Below are 21,223 nucleotides of genomic sequence, written 5' to 3' on the forward strand. Positions count from 1 at the left end.
AAATACATTTAGCTTACCTTTTCTGGCTAACAGCTCATAAGACTCTAACCAACGAAAATCCTCTCAACTTGCATAATGTTCTATCTACACATAGAAACATCACAAGAATGATCAGAACATATCATTATGATCATTGATCAACAGAGACTCATATAACTAACTAAAAAGACGCATGCAAGTAGAGAATAAGTCTTCCCTAAGTAATATATTCTTTCTTCTCCTCATTGTTGATGTCATTACTTCTTGATGAATAACCCTTCCCTAAGCAACAAAACAAAACAAGATGAGTTAGTATTTTCTTTCAATGACAAATCAGAATTCTTTTTTCTTTCTTTTCCTTTTTCTCTCTTTATTTGTTTTCCTCTCTTTCTCTTACTTCCTTTTCTATCTTTTGTTTCTATTCCTTTTCCCTCTTTTCTTTCTCTTCTCCCTCGTTCGTTTCTTTCTCTCCTATTTCACTATTTTCTTTCTCTTTTCTCTCTCTTTTCTTATTCCTCTTTTTCTCTTAACACCTTTTCTTTAATTTATTTTTCTTTCAACACCTCTTCAATTTCTTTCTCTATAAACTCCTTCTCTTCAATCTATTTTTCTCTACTAATTTTCTTTTCTATGTTTTTCTTTTCTCTATCTCTCTCTTTCATCATAGTTTGAGCATGTCATCAAACATTTTCTCTTTATCTCTTTAGGTGTATGATTTCCTATCTCCTTATGAATTCTTCTGCCTCTTCATCATGTTCCTCTCCTTGGTCTAAAATCATGCTTTTTTTCATCATGATAATAGGAATGGGCTCTCATCATGTCTTCCTATACTTTTATCCACACCCTCCAACTTTACACTCACATCTTCATGAGACCTTTGGAGCCTTTCAAACTATAGTTGAGTGTGTTATTGCAGTTGAGTCATTTGTAAGTTGAGCTTCTCAAGTGACACCATGACTGTCGCAGTCTTAGGTGATGAAAGATCACTATTTGGTGAAGAAGTCATGTCTTGCAAGAAAAGGTTAGTAATAATAAATAGATTTAGGACATCATCACTTTTCTAAGTGTTCCACTTAAATTTCACTTGTGTATCACACTTATAGGTTTTTTCTCAAATGTACTATCACGCCTTTTACCACTTAAATTCCATTTAGTGCTTTGCAAAGAACTTCACTAGCTTAAGCAAAAAGCGAACAAAGAATGTGAAAAATGCGAGATCTAAATCTTAACTCAAAAGATAAAAAGAAAATACAAAACTCTAGACAAAACTAAAAAAATAAAAAACATAAAACAATAAAATAAGAAAATAATAGAACTACCAAAAAGAGTTAAACGAGACAACACAAAGACTTAAGAAAAAGATTGATTGCAAATAGATCAATAAACCACAAACAAAAATTTGTAGTAAAATTTTATGTTGAACTCTTCAATTTTTTCTCGGATCCTTACTTTTTATTTATTTTTATTTCAATATATATTTCTTTTCTTTTAACTTGACTCCATTATTCTTTCTTTTCTTTTCCATTTTACAGTTCAACACAAAAACAATGAAAATTATACAGATTGTCCTTCAAACCCCAAAACTCATGTAAAATCAAAGTAAATAGTTAATACAATTATCAAAAAACAGAAAAAATATATAATTTCTACGAATGAAATGCATAAATGTATAATTATAATTGAGGAACATGAACAACACGAAAAATTAAAAACTCAACAAAATTGGATCAAACCTTAGGGGTTTAACTCCTTAAAAAATTTTAAGAACAATGAACCAAACAAATTTTAAAACAAAGCATATAACACAAACATTAAAAAAATTAGGTTTTATTCATATGACAGAAGAATAGGATAAAATAGAAAATTTAAACTAGAATCTTGCTCTATATACCATATGATACAATCCTATATAGGAAAGAGTACAATCGTTTTTGAATTTGAATCCTCAAAAGGCATAAACAAAAATAAATGAGAGAAGAATCAGAATAAGATAGAGATAGAGACACCATAATCTTGTAGATTGATAAGTCAATAAAAATTCGCCATAAAAGTTATCATCTTTTATAAGAATTAGAATTGGAATCGCCACAATCTAATAGATTGATCAATCAAGAAAGATTTGTCACAAATAATTCAATCTTTGATAAGAGCCAGAGTTCTAATACAAGAACCAAGAAAATGTTTTCTCAATAAAAAACCAATTTTCATATAATGACCATTCAAGGTGTATACAAATGTATTTGGATACCCCCTATATATAGGCACAAGCTCAAAGACATCAGACTCAAAAATAACTTAAAAATTCAAATAGAAATGAACTATTTGTCAAGCTAAACACCTTTCTTACCTAGCAACTACTCAACATTCTCGCCTAGTAAGATAGAAAGTTCGTCCAACGAACTTACAAAATTAAAATAAATTACAAACATTTTAATTACCTAAAATTTATTCTATAATTATGTTCCAAGATGATCTTTATGTCTCAAGTCCTTTGAATTGAAAAGACTCATCCTCAAGTTATTCTTGTATTGAATGAAGAGATAGTATTTTATACATCTCCATATATTTTAATATCTACAAGTGGTGAAATTAATCTTTTTATTTTTATTTTTCTTCATTCATCTTCTTCTTTCTACACTAGTTGGCATCCAATTGGCTTCATCTTCTTCTTTCTACACCAATCCCCTGCCCTCTTTCTTTTATCTTTCCTTATATTGAAAAATATATTCTCAATTGCATAATTTAAAAGGTATTTTTTATTTTATATTTCAATTGTGAAATCTAAAATACAATATATAGTTTAGATTTATATTTTTAAATATACAATTCAAAACGAAAATTGAAGATCCTAAACTAGAAAGAAAAATTCAAATTTTGAAATTTATAGAGTGAGAGCTGTGGAGGTAGAAGAAGAATCTACCCCTTATTGTATAGTGTGTACTATGTTCAATTGTCCATATTGTTATATTTTTAGTTGAGCCCATACTACATCACTAAGCCCAACCAAATAAAGTAAAATAGGACCAAAACGATGACCCGTAAATTCTTCTTTCTGCTGTCCCCCACATTATGAAGCCACCAATGTCAAGAATTCCATATGAATGGAAACTTCCACACCTTGCATAACATTCGTTATGAAACAAAACATAGTACAAACATTTACAAAGATTCTATAGTACGGAGATATTCACAAGTAAACAGAGACTTCTATATATTCTTCCTGTCTTTTATGTGTTTTATATTACTCATAAAAAATAGTTATCTTGAGATGTTGAGAAAGGTCATATTCCCAACTTATTGACAAAGACACAAGATTTTATTGTGTATTAAATAACATTTATTACATTTCATCTACTTAGTTCTTTAATAAAATTAAACAAAATAACTTTTTCTTTTTCTTTAGATGGTATTTTTCCTCGAAGAAACAAGAGAGAGAAAAAAAAAAGACTACATTAGTTTGTCTCTACTATCGAGGCTGCATCTAATTATTAAAAACATCTGATTACAATTTTTACTTATTTTTCCAAATATTCTTTTCATAATAGTTTCTTTTGACTTTGTACACACTCCCAATAAATAAAGAGAATATGTTAATACCCAATTCATATAAGATAAACAAATATGAAATTGAACTCAAGTTTTTTAGTTAAAACACTAGAGAAAGTATAATACATGGTTTTCCAAAGGTTGAGTATTATAGATATACACAAATTATAGTTTCATATATTCTTCATTATTAGTTAGTTTTTATATACTTTATATATAAGTCTTTATAAAGATAATCATTGCGAGAAATTAAGAGAGATATAACATGAAAAGAATAATATATATATATATATATATATATATATATATATATATATATTTCTACTTCTAATATATTTTGGATATATGGTTAATATATAATAATTATAGTTTAATGATTAAATCATAAAAAATAAATTACAAAAAATTAAATAATGTGTCTAAACTCTACTATTCTTATCCATGATCATAAATGTTTTCGGCTAATGTTTTCAGCTCTAAACAGTAAATCGTAATTGTTTCACATTTAAATAACTATTTTTTGTTTAGAGTTTAATTTGTAATAAATAAATATTGAACATTAAAACTTAAATTCATTTATTCTTCTTCGAGGTTTATATTTCTTCTACAAATCATTTCACATCTTTTAGAAATCGAGATAAAAATTAATTTAAATACTTTTTTACTCTTCGAATATCTTTTAAGAATAAAATTATATAAACAACTCCAAAACACACAATAAATCGTATGAGAAATGATCCACTCACTTATCTGAAATTGAAACAATTATATTTAGTTAAATTGAGATAAAGTCATAAAAAACAAAAACATGCACAACATTATAATTTATTACATGTGTAACTAAACATTTATACGATAATTCCCTAATAGTTATGACGAAGTAAGAATTCCAAAATAAATATACCTTATATAAGAAATTATTGACTCACAAAATTGAAACTAAAATAATTATATTTAATATTAAATTGAGATAAATACATAAAGAAAATAAACTTGTGCGAATTGTGGTTCATTACATGAGTGTAATTAAAAATTTATATAATAATTTTATAAGAAAACAATAGTTTATAATATGTATCAACCTGAGATGGAATAGACCATGACAAAATCACACAAATTAGAATTCAGCAATAGGAATAGTTTCACAAAAATTTAAGAGGGACATGTATATTTTTTTTTTATTTTTTTCAAAAGCATTTGACAACTATGTAACGGTCATAATATGCCTCTCAAATACATTATTCTTGTTGATTTTCACAAATCACCAATTAAATTTAAACTCACACAAAGAGAATTAGATCGATAAAGTTTTCGATATCATCATTTGGTGAGTGCAATGGACCACATCTCAATTCTAAAAAAAAGAAGAAAAAAAAAAACTTTTGTAAGAAAAATGATTAAAATAATGAATTACATAATAACTTTTGAACTATTGTATCCCACACTTCTCACTTTCTCTTTATATCTCTCTGGTTGGAAAGCTTATTGTAAAATGTGAAGTAGAAGTAGCTTTATTGTATGTGTTTTAATATAATATGTAAAGTAATAAGAAATGGCCCTATCATCAAACTAATACATCATCTATTCATGCATGGTTTGAAAATCAAGAACCAAGCCACATAATTTGAAGAATAAAATATACACAACAAGAACTTTGAACCTTTCCCATGAATCATTACGGGAAGTTGCTGGTTGACAATGAAACGACTTACAATAACACAAACTCCAGCTCCTCCAAAACCCTACTCGATTAACCTTTTTCATTTTCTAGCATGCATTTCTGTCTTTTTTTTTCTTTTTCTTTTGCTTTTTGAGCCACACAAAGACACAAGGTATAATAATAAGTGTTGTGTGTTTCCTTTTGGCGAGGATCGTGGAATTGGCTTCCATTATTGTCACTAATTTTGCCTGTGCTTGTGATTCCAAATCATTATAATCATTTGCGTTCTCGGACCCAATCTCATAATTATGTGCATCTCTGCTATTTTTTCAAACACTTTTCAGTCAAAAGTTTTCAAACAAATCGACTGAGAAAAATCACCCAGTAATTACCTTTCCTTTTCATTCTGTGCAGAGTACAACGTACTATAAATCTCTTACAAACTATCAAAGTCATTTTCAACAAATTTTAAGTTTGAACTTCGAAATCTTTCCCTTCTTTCTCTCCCTACATCTCTATCACTTGCTGTTTCACGTCTTCATCAATTTTTTTAATATATAAATATTTCCCACATATGAATAAAGATTAAACTTTAAATTTAATTCAATCAAATTAGTATTAACGTAGTATTTATATTTATTTATATACTATAAATTTATCTTATATTAGTTAATATGAAATTTTTAACATATCTCTTTTATTTATATATATATATATATATTATAAATACGATACTAGACGTTAATGGTAATATAACAGTTATCTAATAATGAGTGACAGACCAAATAACAAATTTCATTAAAAATAGATTTTGAATAATTCTTTAATACTAATTGAATTTTAAATCTAATTCAATTATATGAAATTATTTGTAAAATAAAATTTATATCTATTTATATATTATAAATTTAGTTAATCTATGTAAACTATCCAACTAGATATAATATAGCATAATACATAAAAACATGGTTGCAAAACTATCGTGGGAAACATTTTAATTAGGGGACCAGACCAATTTATCATTCATGTTGAAGATCATCATCATATCTCTTTTTAATTTTCAACATAAGAACATAATAGTCTTACTTGTCCGAAGTTAATGTGTGTATATTATTTAAAAGTAATTTTTTTCCTAATGTTTATTTTCAAAGAGAAAGTGACTATGTGATGACTATGCTCTAATTATCCCATAAGTAGTATTCTCTCTCTCTATTTAACTATCGTTTGAGGTTGTTGTGAAAATTATTAAAAAGTAAAAAAGAAGTAGATAATGATGCGATTGTAATTGTGTCTTATTTTGAACGAATTATGGAAGTGTGGCAGAAGAGAGTGTTAAGGATGAAGATGAATCCATCATGGTTTTCATACTTTGTTTTCATATGTACCTTTGAAATTTTACATTGAGTTTTGATGGACATAATGGCATTCATAAGTAGGGACATGGATTCGGTTGGAATTTACATTTATAATGTGTTGTTGTTTTTTATTAAATAATGTAACTTTCACAATATTTATTCAATAACATCTATGGTTTGTGGTGTCCAATAATAATAATCTTCTATATCTATATTTATGTAGGATTCCTTTTTCTTTTTACACTATTCATATTTTTATTTTACTTTTTATAGTATAATAATTATTGTTAATCATCCTTTTACAAATAATTTCTATTTTGAAATTTGTTGAATAAAACTGTCACAAGTTTTTTTTTCTGTCATATTCTTTGGCATGGTTGACGAATAAAATTAACTTTACTTATAAATACTTAAAAAATCAAGGGTTAAATATGTTTTTAGTTCCTATATTATCTAGCGTTTTTGGTTTTAGTCCCTCTTTCAAAGTAAGATACATTTTAGTCCTCCTTCTTAAGGAAACTTTGATTTTAGTCCTCCAAAACTAACACCGTTAAAAATCAGCTGATGTGGCTAACGGTAGACTGACACAATTTTTTTTTGTCAGAGTTTATCAGCTTTTCTTCCTCTCTCTCCCTCGTCTCTTCCTTCAATCCCAAAACACAAAACAGTAAAATCTTTCGGTCAAGCTTTTCTCTCGCATCTCCCATCACCGGTCAGACAACCACCATCATCAAAACCACGAACGCCAGCCCCGAGAGCATAAAGAGGCAAAGTCACGTAGCTGCATAGAACTTGGGTGAGAACCCTGCAAAATTTCACTTTCTTATTAGCTTACACACACAAGTATATAACCCTGTAAAATAGAGTGTGTTGAATTATCTCCAATACAAGTCAAATGTACTGGTGATTTTTCAATGCAGTTTTGGAAAATGAAGTGAACTTACCCCATTGTAAGTCTGATGATGATATCTTCAGTAGTTCGGTGAAAGCAAGAATTTATTTTGAACTTATTGTCGTACTGTAACAAAAATATGATGCGAAGTTAGAAAATTTGTACTTCTTTTAAGCTAAATGCTGCATAATAGTCGCAATTCTCTTGACATAAATTGTAAGTGTCTGACAAAGCAAATGCACCTGAAGTATATTCATTGAATATCATATTTCCTATCAAGAACTATTCTTAGGTTTTTCCCCTAACTATTTGAGGTTCCGAAAGGTTGTTCTTGATTCCTAGTACTGATAGATTTTCTTTTTTATTTATTGTAAGAAAAATATTTTACGGTGTAGATTCAACAAGAAAGCACGGTCTGAGCAATCCTGCAACCTGTCTTCAATGTTGTATAGCAAAATAACAGGGTCCAATGCAACAAAGTTTTAGGAAAGTTGATCTCTGGTATCGGTGTGGGTTCTTCTCTCGGGGCTGGCGTTTGTGGTTTTGATGATGGTGGCTGTCTGACCGGTGATAGGAGATGCGAGAGAAAAGTTTGACCGGAAGATTTTACTGTTTTGTGTTTTGGGATTGAAGGAAGAGACGAGGGAGAGAGAGAGAGGAAGAAAAGCTTATAAACTCTGACAAAAAAAAATGTGTCAGTCTACCGTTAGCCACACCAGCTGATTTTTAACGGTGTTAGTTTTGGAGGACTAAAATCAAAATTTCCTTAAGAGGGAGGACTAAAATGTACCTTACTTTGAAAAAGGGACTAAAACCAAAAACGCTTGATAATATAGAGACTAAAAACATATTTAACCCAAAAATCAAATACCACAATATGTTCCGCTTATAATAATAATAACAATAATAATAATAATAATAATAATAATAATGGTAATTTATGTCAGTAATTATATATAAAGAGAATGTGTCTTTTTTTGTTTTTTCAATTTTACTGTCTTAATTAATATTTTTTAAATTTAAATAAATTATTTATAATGAAAAAATATTTTTCAGTTTTATTATTTTAGTAATTTTTTTTAAAATTCAAATAGTTACTTTATAAAAGAAATATTTACTTTTTTATCAATACTTTTTCAAATTTAAATAATTACTCATACTAAAAAGATTGTTTACACAATATTATTTATAATATTTTTTATTTTAATGACTAAAATTTATTTTATATATAATTATATTTATAACTATATACACTTTTTATTTTTTCAATTTTACTCAATTAATTACTACTTTTAAATTTTAAATAATTTGCGCAAATCTAAAAATGCATACAAAAGCTTTATCACGTACGTGTTTATGGTAGTAGTAATAATAATAATAATATGTAATATTTTCTCTTCATAAGAAAAGATATATATATTTATTTTCAATTACATTAAACATTAACTACACCTTTATGCTTAGCCTTGCATTTAGTTAGTAAATTTCATATATATTTAATTTAAATTAATTTTCGTTTAGTTTATTAAATTTTAATTTTTTATTTTGATAAAATATTTAAATATTAAAAAATTGCTAATAGTTCAAAAATATCAATATTTGATAATTGTTTTAGTAAATCTTAATTGATGTTATTTTTTAGTTAAAATTTGTCCAGATTTTTTCCATTGGTATCAGTGAAGCTTTTTATTTTCGGATTGACATCGATTCGAATTGTTTTCCATTGCTCTTAACAATAATTATTTACAGCAACATCAATTGAGATATTTTCACGTTGTTGTCATTTTGTCTTTGATTAATGACCGTTAAAAAATTTCTTTTGTTGATATGGCCAAAAACAATCCCAGTTAATATTCTTGAACATTTTCTCAATCAACATTAGATTAAAAAAATCCTAAAAATTATCGACATATATCATCAAAAACATGACAACCACTAATAATCGAAAAAATTATTTATAATTGTTTATAAAAATAAATGATCTTCCTGTAATAAAAAGAAGGTTCTCATTCAAAATCACTGCCTTGTTGGTCTACAGCTCCGTTTGAAATTTTCAGTTCTAAAAGACATGAAAAATCGTAAAAAGCGTTATCAATTAATGAACTAATTAAACACATTAATTTAAAAAAAAAATACGCAATTAAAAAAACAACAACAGTAATTATAAATTAGAGAAGACAAAAAGTACATTAAATATAAAGTATTTATAGTAAATTGTATACGTGTTCCCTGCCTCCTAAGTCGTTTTTGCGTGTCGACGCACGCATGAGAATGTGGTGAATTTGTATATACAGTGTTTGATGAGGTCAATTTCATGATTCTTTGTGTGGCTATGCGTGTAAGAATGCATTTTCTAAATTCAACTCTATTTTCTAAATTTTCCTTCAACAACACAAATTCTCACACATCAAGATAGTCTTTTTTAATAAGTAAATTAAACCAAACATAAACCTTACGTATTTCATCCCTTTTCAGTAAAAGGGCTGTTTTTTAATTTCAAGTTTTTATTATGTTCCATTATCCATATAGCTAAATAAAAATAATCTAAAAATAGAAGAAGAATTACAAATTCCTTATTTTAAACATTTTAGAAAGTAGATTATGGTTCCTTGCACAATCAATGGATGACATTGTTGAAGTTTAGAAAGTAGAGATCAAAGGTCTTCTTCTTTTCCAACTAGTCAAAATCGCCCTGTATCCATGTGGGAGAGTCGAAAATAAGAAACAATTAACAAATATTCAAATTAAAACTAGATCACCAAATTTCATTGTCAAATTCATTTCTATATATATCATGGAAAAGAATGATAATAATGAAATGAACCCTTTGTCAATCAAATTAGGTTACATTTAGTAAAAAGTGGTTCAGAAAACTATCTCAAAAACCCAAAACTAGAATATACACAACAAACTAACTAAAAGTAGATTGTTATTTTTAACAAGACTTTCTATATAACGTCAAATTTTACTAGCTTGTGGTGTATACGTTACCTTACTTTAAAACTTATTTTTCAAAACCCTAGTTTTTAACTTATAACCTTTTTTTATACTTATGACTAACTTTAAACTATTTATTGTATTTTTTTTCTACAAAAGTTATGTTCTTTTTCCTTTATATATATATATATATATATATAACGTTTTAATTTTCTTAATAAAATTAATATAATATAGCTATTTATTTGACTTTATTAAATTTATTTTATATAATTTAGTGAATGAAATAAAAAAAAGGTATCTATGACATTGATAAAGTGATTTTTTGTTTTAACTATTTTTTTATATACATAACTTATTATAATTTTGTCTTTTAGGTAACTTATTTTGAGTTCAAATAATTAAATTTTTGGATTGTACTCATATTTGTTGGAGAATTTTATGGGTCTTCGTAAGTTTTCACTAACGACGTTAAATTGTGATGACGTGGTGTACACTTAAAATGCTGATTTAGCAGTGTTATATTACGTGAAATTTTTTTTAGGTGAACAATTTATGACATGACACAAATTTAATTGGAAATGTTAGCGATTCAGGGTCTTCATCATCCTCTGTTGTTTTCATCTTTCCTTTTGAGCATTTCAACAGAAACTCCATATCCAAACTTGAAAAAAAGCATAATCATCACATCAAAGATGAAATAGTTTATACATACTTTCAAACCTGATCTAGCATTAAAAAATCATTTCAACAATTAGCATAAACAAAACATCAAATTATTTTGAAAATTGCAAGCAGTTTTTTCTGTTTGAGATTGTTGATACCTACTTTATACACTAAATTGTGAATAATGAAGGTTGAAATCGAAGGCTGTGTTGGTCGGAAAGATAGGGTGGCACTTTCCTTCATGTACAGTCGCAGTGTCGTCTCTATGAGGTCGCCGACGATGGATTTCGGCGTCATCAACATTTGCATGGGCGAGAGGCTTCTCGGCACAACAACCTTCAGCAGCATCATCTTCGGCGGTTGTCTAGGAGGACAATTCGGCGTTGATCCAACGATGCTCGTGAGGGATTGAAGGTCGAAAACCGTACTCCGACGGCGGAACTGAATGACGGACACGGCGGCCTAGCCATGGAAGGAGGTTGTCCTTCTCCGTCGGTGACTCTCGGACTGGACCTAACCTCACCTATGCCCAACCCTCCTTCCACAATGCCACCATCTACGACTCCTCCAAACCCTTCCGCCACCTCATCTCCCTCTGCCTCGCTAATTGCTCGATTTTCCTTCGACTTTGCTAGTCGTGCAGAGCAGAGACTTTTGCTGAGGCTTTTCACTTTGTTCTTCTCTTTTTGGGAGCAATGACTTAAGTAGGTCTTCCTTGTCAAAACCTGAATGCTAAACACCGAAGAAAAAAAAAGGGATTTGTGGTTTTTTTGAGTCAGAAAGTGTTTGGTTTAATTGAATTTGTGAGTTTGCAGTTTTGGGGTTTAATCTCGTGTCTGTTTCGTTAGACAGTGGTGGTTGTTGTTGGTGGCACCGTTGGCACAACGATGGGGGAGGACGCTAAGGGGGAGGGAGGAGAAGATATGGTGGAGCGTGTCGTGCGGGAGATGGTATATCGAAGGCTTCTTCTCCATCACACCACAGCGGTAGGGTAGTTGGGTGATGGTTGGGTTGGTTCCGGTCAGAAGTTTCTCACACCTCTTTAAATGTTATGTGGAATTGAGATTGTAAAACACATCCCTCACTAAATTTAATCACAATGACATGTCCTCTTAAAAATTATTACAGCTCAGCATCTGTTAACACTGTTTGAGAACATTTAACGGAAAGGACAGAATTGATTCAATTTTTCAAAAATTTGGACCCAATCGAGACGGTTACAAACTAAAGGATGATTTGAGAGTTTAAACCTTATTTATAATTAAAAAATCATTTATATAATAAAAGGTATATAAAAATATTTATTTTTATAATTATCTTTTATGAGTATTTTTATAATTTAATTATAGTTTTATTTTACTAATTATTGTAAAAATAATTTATGTGGTTATTATAAGTGCAAAGTGAATAGACATATGCATAAATACACGTGTTTTCATTAGTAAAAATAACATAAATTTAAATATATATATATATATATATATATATATATATATATATATATATATATATATATATAGGTATGTATATATATAACGATATATAAATTATTTATTTACTTGTAATATTTTTCTTAAAATAATTGTTCGTGGAATAAATATGGTCCTAAAGGAATTATACTACTTTAGAAAGTGAAAAATGCTTTGATTTGGGTGCGCATAATTGGAAGCGGTGAAGATGACACGTGGATACTTGAACTTGCGTGCACTTGATGCAGTGGCCACGTGTAAGAACCCCTTTCACACCTCCTTTTCAGAAACAACTCTCTTTCAAAAGTCTCAAAAAATTGCATACTTTTCAAACTTTTTTTCAAAGTATTTTCAAGGCAATCTTTTCAACAACTTTATTCAACACATCTACATAGTACATGTATAATTCAAAAGCTAAACATAAACTCATATTTCTTTATGTATCATTAATTTGTTATAGTAATATATTTGCACAATTCAAATTTTATCTATACAAATTATTTTTTCATTTTTTTAACGAATAAATTATTTTTCTATGTTCCAATTTATACGAAAAATTAAATTTTTTTCATTTTTAAAATTTTGAAACTAGTTTCTGAATTTCAAAAAAATTAATTGATATAATCTTTTCAACTTAATGATATTAATTTTTATAGATTTGTTAAATTATATTTAAGGTAGACCTCTAATATAAAACATATTAAAACGGTATAACTGATTCAAATACTAATTCAAAATGAATTTGATAAGTTAAAAAATATTATTAGAATGAATTTGATAAGTTAAAAAATATTATTAGAATGAATTTGATAAGTTAAAAAATATTATTAGATTAAAATGATTATATTTATTTATTTTAAAATTTTAAAATTAAATTATATCAAAATTTAAGTAAATATATTTTAATTTATGATTTAAGTTTAAAAATAAAAAGATATTTAATTTTAGTTTAATTATATTTAAATAAAATAAGAAGAATAAATGTGAATTGATTTAAAACATGAGTATTATTTATTGGAAAACAACTGTAATTTTACTTGTATGATATGATTGATTGTTCCTGTTTAACTAATTTACTTGTAATCGTGAAAACCAAATTATAGAGATTGTAAATAAGTTTGAGGAAAAAAAAAGGATAATGATACTTTGACAACATTTTTTTGACAACATTTTAACATCATCTACGTGTTATTTTGTGATTGGTCCATGTTGGTGTTTATAATTATTATTATTGATTGTAGAGTAATTTTGGACCAATCATAGAATGACACGTAGATGATATTAAAATGTTGTCAAAAAAATGTTGTTAAAGTATCATTATCCAAAAAGAAAGATATAAAAAGATTATTGTTATAGAATATTATTCCAAATCAACGTGAGAAATTTGATATATATGTGTTTTATAAGAAATTAGAAGATATAGTTTAAAGAATTTATAATGTGTTTAAATAATAGATTTTATTTTATTTTATATTGAAATATGTGTAAATAGAAATTTTACAAGTGAGTTAAATTTTTCTATATTAAAATCTATGGAACCCATTAAAAATACATATCATCTTTCTAAACTCAACCCTAAAAACTTTTCTTTGTGTTCTCTCTGATCTCTCTTCTCATTGAGTCATCTATTTGATGATGAGGAAGTTCCTAAAAAATCAAAGTGACAAAATCTTCGTATCCAACCAATCAATTTGTCAAAAAGAGTAAGCAAAATTTTTATTCTTTTTTAGGATTCTATATTTCTTCTCTGCATGTGGCTATTTTTCAGTTACATATCTCCTCTAAGCTTTTTTTTTTAAGGTTCTCTGTTGATCAACTATTGTAACCCCATACCTTGATCATTTTTTATGTTCCCTATAGGTGCAATTAACATCTTTAGAATTATGAGAGTAATTATTGGCCTTTTGAGCGGTTGAACTTTCATTAGGTAAGGGAAGCTAGTTTATTTGGTTACATTTAGTATGCATATCATATTTGATGTTTGTATGATGATGTGTTGATTGATCAGTGAAATTTAATTGAATCGTGAAATTTGGTATGTTGGGTGCTTAAAAAGGGTGGTGTGTTCAATTGAAAACTTATGCATGTTAGTGTGTAGTTGGTTTGCTGACGTGAAAAGTATTTTATTAATGAAATTGGGAATGTAGATTTAATGAATCTGAGTTGATGTATTTATAGAACTTTGGTTTGAAATAAATTAGAAGAGAGGTGAGTTTTGAGCATAAAATGGGGGGTTTTGACAGATACATTTCTAAAATCATGGTTTTGGTGAAAGTTTGCAATTTTGGGAACTATCTTGGGGCCATTTAGGACTTAGTTGGCCTCTTATTGTACAAAAATATAGTGATAATCGTCTGGCTAAAGATAATCATCTGGTAAATTGTTTAGTGGTAAGAATATGGTAGATCATCTGGTAAGGAGTTGTCTGGTGGTAAGTGTTGGACAAATCATTTGGTAAGGAGTGGTGTGGTGGTAAGCTTCTGGTTGTACGAGTCGTCTGACAAAGATTATGTGGTTTGGGATCTCAAAATTTGGGTTCTGGATATCAGTTTTGAATGTTCTTTAGGTTGTTTTAGGGTTTTTGACCCTTTTAGAGTTGTTGGTGAGGGTTCCCAAGCTATTTTCCTTGCCTAGTGTGTGTATCGTGCTACTATGAATAAAATTGTGTTATTGTGTGATTGTTATTTCCAGAATATTAGAAATAATTTTATATTTGAAATACTTTGAGTATATGATGATAATGATGATTGTTATGAGGTGATTAATTGATATGTGTGTGTGTGTGTGTGTGTGTGTGTATATATATATATATATATATATATATATATTTATATTTATGGTTTATGAACATGTTTACGTGTATGTTTATGGTTGTTGAGTATGATGATAATGAGTATGTCTTGATCATGTGCATGGTAGATGGACGTAATTCCCCATGATTCTCGTGGAGAGATCCCATGGTGATGCCTTGTAGTGTTTGTATTATTGTAGGAGATCAGTTAATTCATCATACCATATATCTAGAAACCACTTTTCTATAGTCCTTTGCCTAGTCTTTATGGGTTCTTGTACCATGTTCATTTGTTTGAAGATCGGAGGCCACTTGTATGATTCTCGCGGTGAGATCTTCAATTCTACCCAATCAGTGGTAATAACGGCATACTCAATCAGTGTTACCATCACCACTTTTTTCTTTAGTTTTATGTTTTCCAATGCATGTGATGTTTAACTCTGTCACATGTATGGTTCGAGTATTCTTTTAGGTTCTTTACTGATTAGTGGTAAAAACAACATACCTAATCATGATTATGTTGTCTGTAGGTGCGAATAGAGCTCTTTGAGCTTGAAAGTGGTATAAGGTCTTCTATAATAGTTTGGTCTTCTAAAAAGGTAAAGGAATCTAGTGTTTTCTATAATTTAATGTACAAGTATGACTGGTGATTGATATGATGTTATGTTAATTTGATTGTAAATAAGATGATTGTGTTAGTGTTATTAATGTTTTTATGATTGTACTGGATTATTGGATGTATGATGATGATATGGATGATTTTGATGTGTAATTGTTTAATCTTGTAAGTGTTGTATTTTTGAAGGGTAAGGTTATAAAATTGGTGTTGTGGTGAGAAGTAAAAAGTAGGTAGAATTTATAGGTAGTTTTGGACTTTAAGAGGAGGTCTTGATAGGCGAGTTTTCAAAGTAAAGGTTGAATTGGAGGAATTGAGTTTTTAGGTCTGTTCTAAAGTCATTTAAAACTTGTTTGAGCTTTGAGATAGTAGAAATCTAGTGTAGAACTATTTGGTAGTTAATAGGTTGAGTTTCATATGTTTTTTGGTTAATTTTAGGGGTTTTGATATGTGAGTTTTTGAGTTAGGAGTTAGAAAGAGTAAATTCAGTTTTGGAGACTGTTTAGATGTGAATCGAGATTTATTAGAGTTGTTAATTAGTTGGAATCTGATATAGAAAGTGGTAGTAGCACTTATGTGGTGTTTTGGTTGGTTTTTAAGTTCATTTTAGGGGTTTTGACTAGTGAAATTCTAAATTAGAAGGTTTATGCTAAAGGAGATGATTTGGGATCAGTTGTTAGGTCATTTATGACATTCAGACCCTTAGTTTGCAGGTTATATGTTAGAACATGTAGAATTGAATTGAGGTACTTTTAAAGATGTTAAATGGGTTTAATGCACCTACTTTCTGGTCTAATTATCAAAATGGTACTTGGTTTTAACTATAAATGTGCTTTTACATCAATACTAGTGTTTAAGGAATCAATTTGATCAGTTGGATAAGTCTCAAGTGCATCAAAGCCATAAAAATAGGTTGTTGTTTTCTGATATGGGGCTAAGCGCCAGAAAAGTAAGGCCGAGCGCTAGAATAGTTGTGCTTAGCGTCAATTTTCTAGTGGTGTTGGGGCTGAGCGGTGGGTTTCTAGTGCTGAGCGCCATGTTCATTTTGTGAGTTTTGAGTTTCTTTCTTTTATGATTTTGTGAATAATGATTACATTGATGATTTAATGTGTGTTTTGTATATTATATGTAATGTTATGAAGATTTATGCATGAAGTGATGTATGTATCAAGGTGTGGTTAAAGGAATGTAAGAATTATAAGAATTCTAGGGAGAATTCTTAATGATGGTTATCAATGTGTTGTTGGTATGAATGTAGGAAGCTTAGTTCCAGGGGTTATCCTGATACTTTAATGATTATGCATTATCAAATAGAGAGAGGTGAGTTATGTGGTGAAAGTAGTAGAAGGTCCTATCATGAGGTTTTTCTGTATTTGGCAAAGGGCGTTTTAACGGACTAACCTTGGGTGATAACTTTGAGTGTATCAGTTCTTCCACCATGCAAGTGCATAACTCGCCATGGTCCTAGCCTAGGAGTCTTTCTCCATTTGGCAAAATGCTTTTTAACGGATTAACCTTATGTGGTAGCTTTTCCACTACACAAGGACTGAACCTACTATAGCTTGACATTCATACTATATCTAGATTTTCAAGTTTAGGTCTATGACATGATTATGATGATTATTTTACTCTATGTGAAATATGATGTATGATGCAATATTAATATATCTTGCTGGTTTCTTTTTATTATTAACTTACCCTTGCTTTTGTCTTTTTTTGTTTGTGTGTGTTTTCTCTTTTGCAATGATCACCTTAAATGGTGTGAGCTTAGGGGGAACATTTTTCCAATTGTTTCAGCGCGAGATTGAGGGTGAAGCAGTAACATAGATAGGTTTTTGTTCTCTAGGTGTATAATCTTCTTCTTTAGAAATGTGGTTTTCCTTAGTAGTTATCATCTTTGTAACTCTTAATTTAGTAGTTTTATACTATTAAAATGGGATGCTACATGAGACATGCATGTGGTGAGAATAGTAGAAGGTCCTAGTCTAAGAGTTTTACCTTGGCCTAAGGCGTTAATGGACTAACCTTGTGTGTAGTAGGATAAAACCTATTGACAATGACTCTGTAGAGTAGTATAGGTCATCATAAGTGCACAACCCGCCATAGCTCGACAATAATACATGTATTCGGACGATCAAGTCTAGATTTTCTTTTTATGATATGCTTAGGTGTTGTACTTAGTTTGAAAGTGAAATATATTATATGCTAATTTATGAATTCTATGTTTTATTGTTTTGATATTAGCTTACTCTTGTTGTTTTTGTCTATTTGTTTTCTATTTTTTCTTTATAATGATTACCTTAATGGTGTGAGTTTACGAGAATGTCATTGGTGAATAAGTGTTAGGAAATAACAGATCAAGACGTAAAATAGGAATTTTGGTTTCACTATTCTCTTGTTTACCTAGAAGTAATAATTAAGTTTTAAGGTGTTAAGCGTAATAATTTGAGATGTTACATTTATTATTAATATAAAATATTAAATTAATAATTTAAATTTATTAATTATATTCTAAAATAAATTTAAAATAATTATAATAACTAATGAAAATACGTGTTTATTTTGTTTATGGTAATAAAAATAATAAAACTATTATTATTATTATAATTATAAAATTAAATATAAATAATATTCTTAATTTTATTGAAAACAATTTTTTATTTATTTTGTATATAGTTCTATAATTAAAAAGATGGTTAAATTAAAAAATTATCAAATAGAAAAGACATTAAATTTTAGAAAATAATTACTTAAAGAGTAAAATTAATAAAATAATCATATTAATATTAAAAATATTATTTAATGGATAAATTGAAAAAAATGTATAAAAGAAAATTTCTTTGTATATAGGTATGATTAATTTTATGTTTTCCTAATTTATTAATAATAATTTTACTAATTCACTAGCTTTAACATAATAAAAAAGTTATTTTTATCATATAAAATAATTAACATGATATTTAAATTATTATTTATAATTTTATTTTATTTTTTTTGTTAAATGTTCTTTTAAAAGTTTAACTTTTCTAAATATACTAATAGTCATTTTTGAAAAGAAATCAAATAAATTTTTTTAAATTATTTAGCCTACCCAATAATTTCTAAATGGAAGTATGAAGTAGTATTTTAGAGTTTAATAGAGAAAAAAATTAAACAATTTTGAAGAACAAAAGAAATAAAACAACAGGGAAGACCACATCCTTAAAATATTCAACTTTCCTAATAATTCTTAAATTGAAATTTTTTTTTTTTAAAAGAAAAAAACAGAATTCAGTTGTTTGTGACCTTATTTAAGTATCTCCACACAACCCAAGTCCATTTCAGTGTTCCACCTTAATTTCTCTTCACTCTTCCAGTCTCTCACTTCTCCTTTCCCCTCACTCTCTTCATTTCTCTCTCTCCAGAAATGGCATCAAAACTCTCGTTCATGGTGTGTTTCATGGCTCTATGCGCCATTGATCTAGCACAAAGCGCATCATCCCATCAAGCGCCAGCACCGTCCGTGGACTGCTCAACCCTTGTTCTCACCATGGCCGATTGCTTGTCCTTTGTCACCAATGGCAGCACCGTCACCAAGCCAGAGGGTACCTGCTGTTCTGGCCTCAAGTCTGTGCTCAAAAGTGCCCCTGTTTGCCTTTGCGAGGCTTTCAAAAGCAGTGCTCAGTTTGGTGTGATTTTGAATGTCACCAAGGCCACCAGTCTCCCTGCCGCATGCAAAGTCTCTGCCCCTTCTGCCGCCAACTGTGGATGTGAGTAAATTCTGCTACTTTTTTTCTTTTCCCATTTGGGGTCTCTGCTTTCTCTTTGCTTTTGTCTTTTCATTTTCTTTATGGTAGATTTCTTCATAAAGATCAGTGCTTTCCACTTCTGGGTTGGTTAAAGGTTTCATTTTTATGCATGCTCGAGATGGATCGGTCCCATGGTGCCTTTCATTGTCACGCCACTTGTGTTACCAGCGAGAAACACATTGAGAGGCACAATTTTTGTACTTTTTTTTCCGATTTTTTTAACATCACCGCATGCTACATCAGATGATGGTGGTGGTACCAGGGATACCCTTAGTTTTTTTTTTCTGTGTGTTCCCTCGATGATGAACATGGATCTCATTTTCCATACGTATCACCCGTTTTTGCAGTTTTGTCTCTTTCTTGATTCTTGTCAGTAACTGTGTCTTCTATTGTTTTTTTTGCAGTGTCCGAATCCCCTGTTGCTGCTCCTGGTATGTCACCTAGTTACTGTACTTTTTCTCCCGTACTTTATGCCCTTTATAACCTTGATGTGTGGTTTTTGAAGCCGATTTTTCTTTCAAATTACAAAGGGATCACGTGCTTTGTTTTTTCCAGCCTCTTAATTTTAAATAAACAACAGCAATATCTGATTTTGAAGTTTTGTTTCTTCTTCTGTTGTGTTGTTGTGTTGTTGTGAATGATGATTTAAAGTAAACAATAATTATATTATAGCTGTGAACTCTACATCCCTCTATCTGTTTATTTCCCCATTTCTACTGACAAAAATCTGCTTGTGAGACTTTTTCATAGCAGCATTTTTCTCCTGTACTGTTCATACCTCGATGCTTTTTTTAATTGTATGAAAAATCTTGACCATTTTGATAACTGTGTTAGACTTGAACATTGTTGGTGTTTCTGATTGAATCATGGTTTATTTGTAGCTGGAGGGGTTTCTCCAAAAGCTTCTCCATCTCCTCAAGCATCTGGTGCTTCATCTTCTGGTGTACATGGTCCAGCAAATGAGGTATCTCCTGCACCAGCACCAGCTAAAGGAAACGCAGCATCATTCCCAATTTCTGCTGGAACCTTGCTTGTTGGCATATTGGTAGCCACACTCTCAAGCTTCTGAGAATAGTTTGGTTCCATTTTAAGAGTAGAGAGATGACATGAGGGATTATTATTTTGATGTTTTCTTTTGGTTTTTCATCTCATTCTATGTTTGACTTAATAGTAGATAAAATTCATTCCCTGAGTTGAGACTGTACCCTCTTTTCTTTTATATACAAGTCTATTTATTTATATAACAGTTTGAGATTTATCATGTTATATTCCTATAGTATTTTATTTGTGCCATTTGACATGGGCTGGTGTATGAGCACTACCACTTAGCTCGAGTGGACTTCTTTTCAAATATGGTTTTCTTAGTCAAAACAATCGCTTCTGCAAAATTATTAAGTATACGCGCAAAATGGATTCTTGTTCCTTGTTTGGTCGATTGTAAGGTTGTTGAAAGGAGAACCTATTAAAAATACAAATGTAAATAAACAATGGTTTTTAGTGTTCTTGTTTGTACTGTTATAAATG

At 29.2% G+C, this 21,223-nt stretch overlaps 1 pseudogene across 1 annotated transcript; it reads left to right on the top strand.

Moving 5' to 3' along the window:
- The first annotated feature begins 19,223 nt into the window (after nt 1-19,223).
- On the top strand, nt 19,224-20,965 carry LOC148205840 (non-specific lipid transfer protein GPI-anchored 31-like; annotated as a pseudogene). Its single transcript, XR_015783375.1, has 3 exons — nt 19,224-19,660; nt 20,104-20,130; nt 20,581-20,965. The product of XR_015783375.1 is annotated as a non-specific lipid transfer protein GPI-anchored 31-like (transcript).
- Nucleotides 20,966-21,223: the final 258 nt, after the last annotated feature.

This window comes from Vigna umbellata, chromosome 1 (genome assembly GCF_029865625.1).
Source record: "Vigna umbellata cultivar VRB3 chromosome 1, Vumbellata_1.0, whole genome shotgun sequence".
NCBI lineage: Eukaryota > Viridiplantae > Streptophyta > Magnoliopsida > Fabales > Fabaceae > Vigna > Vigna umbellata.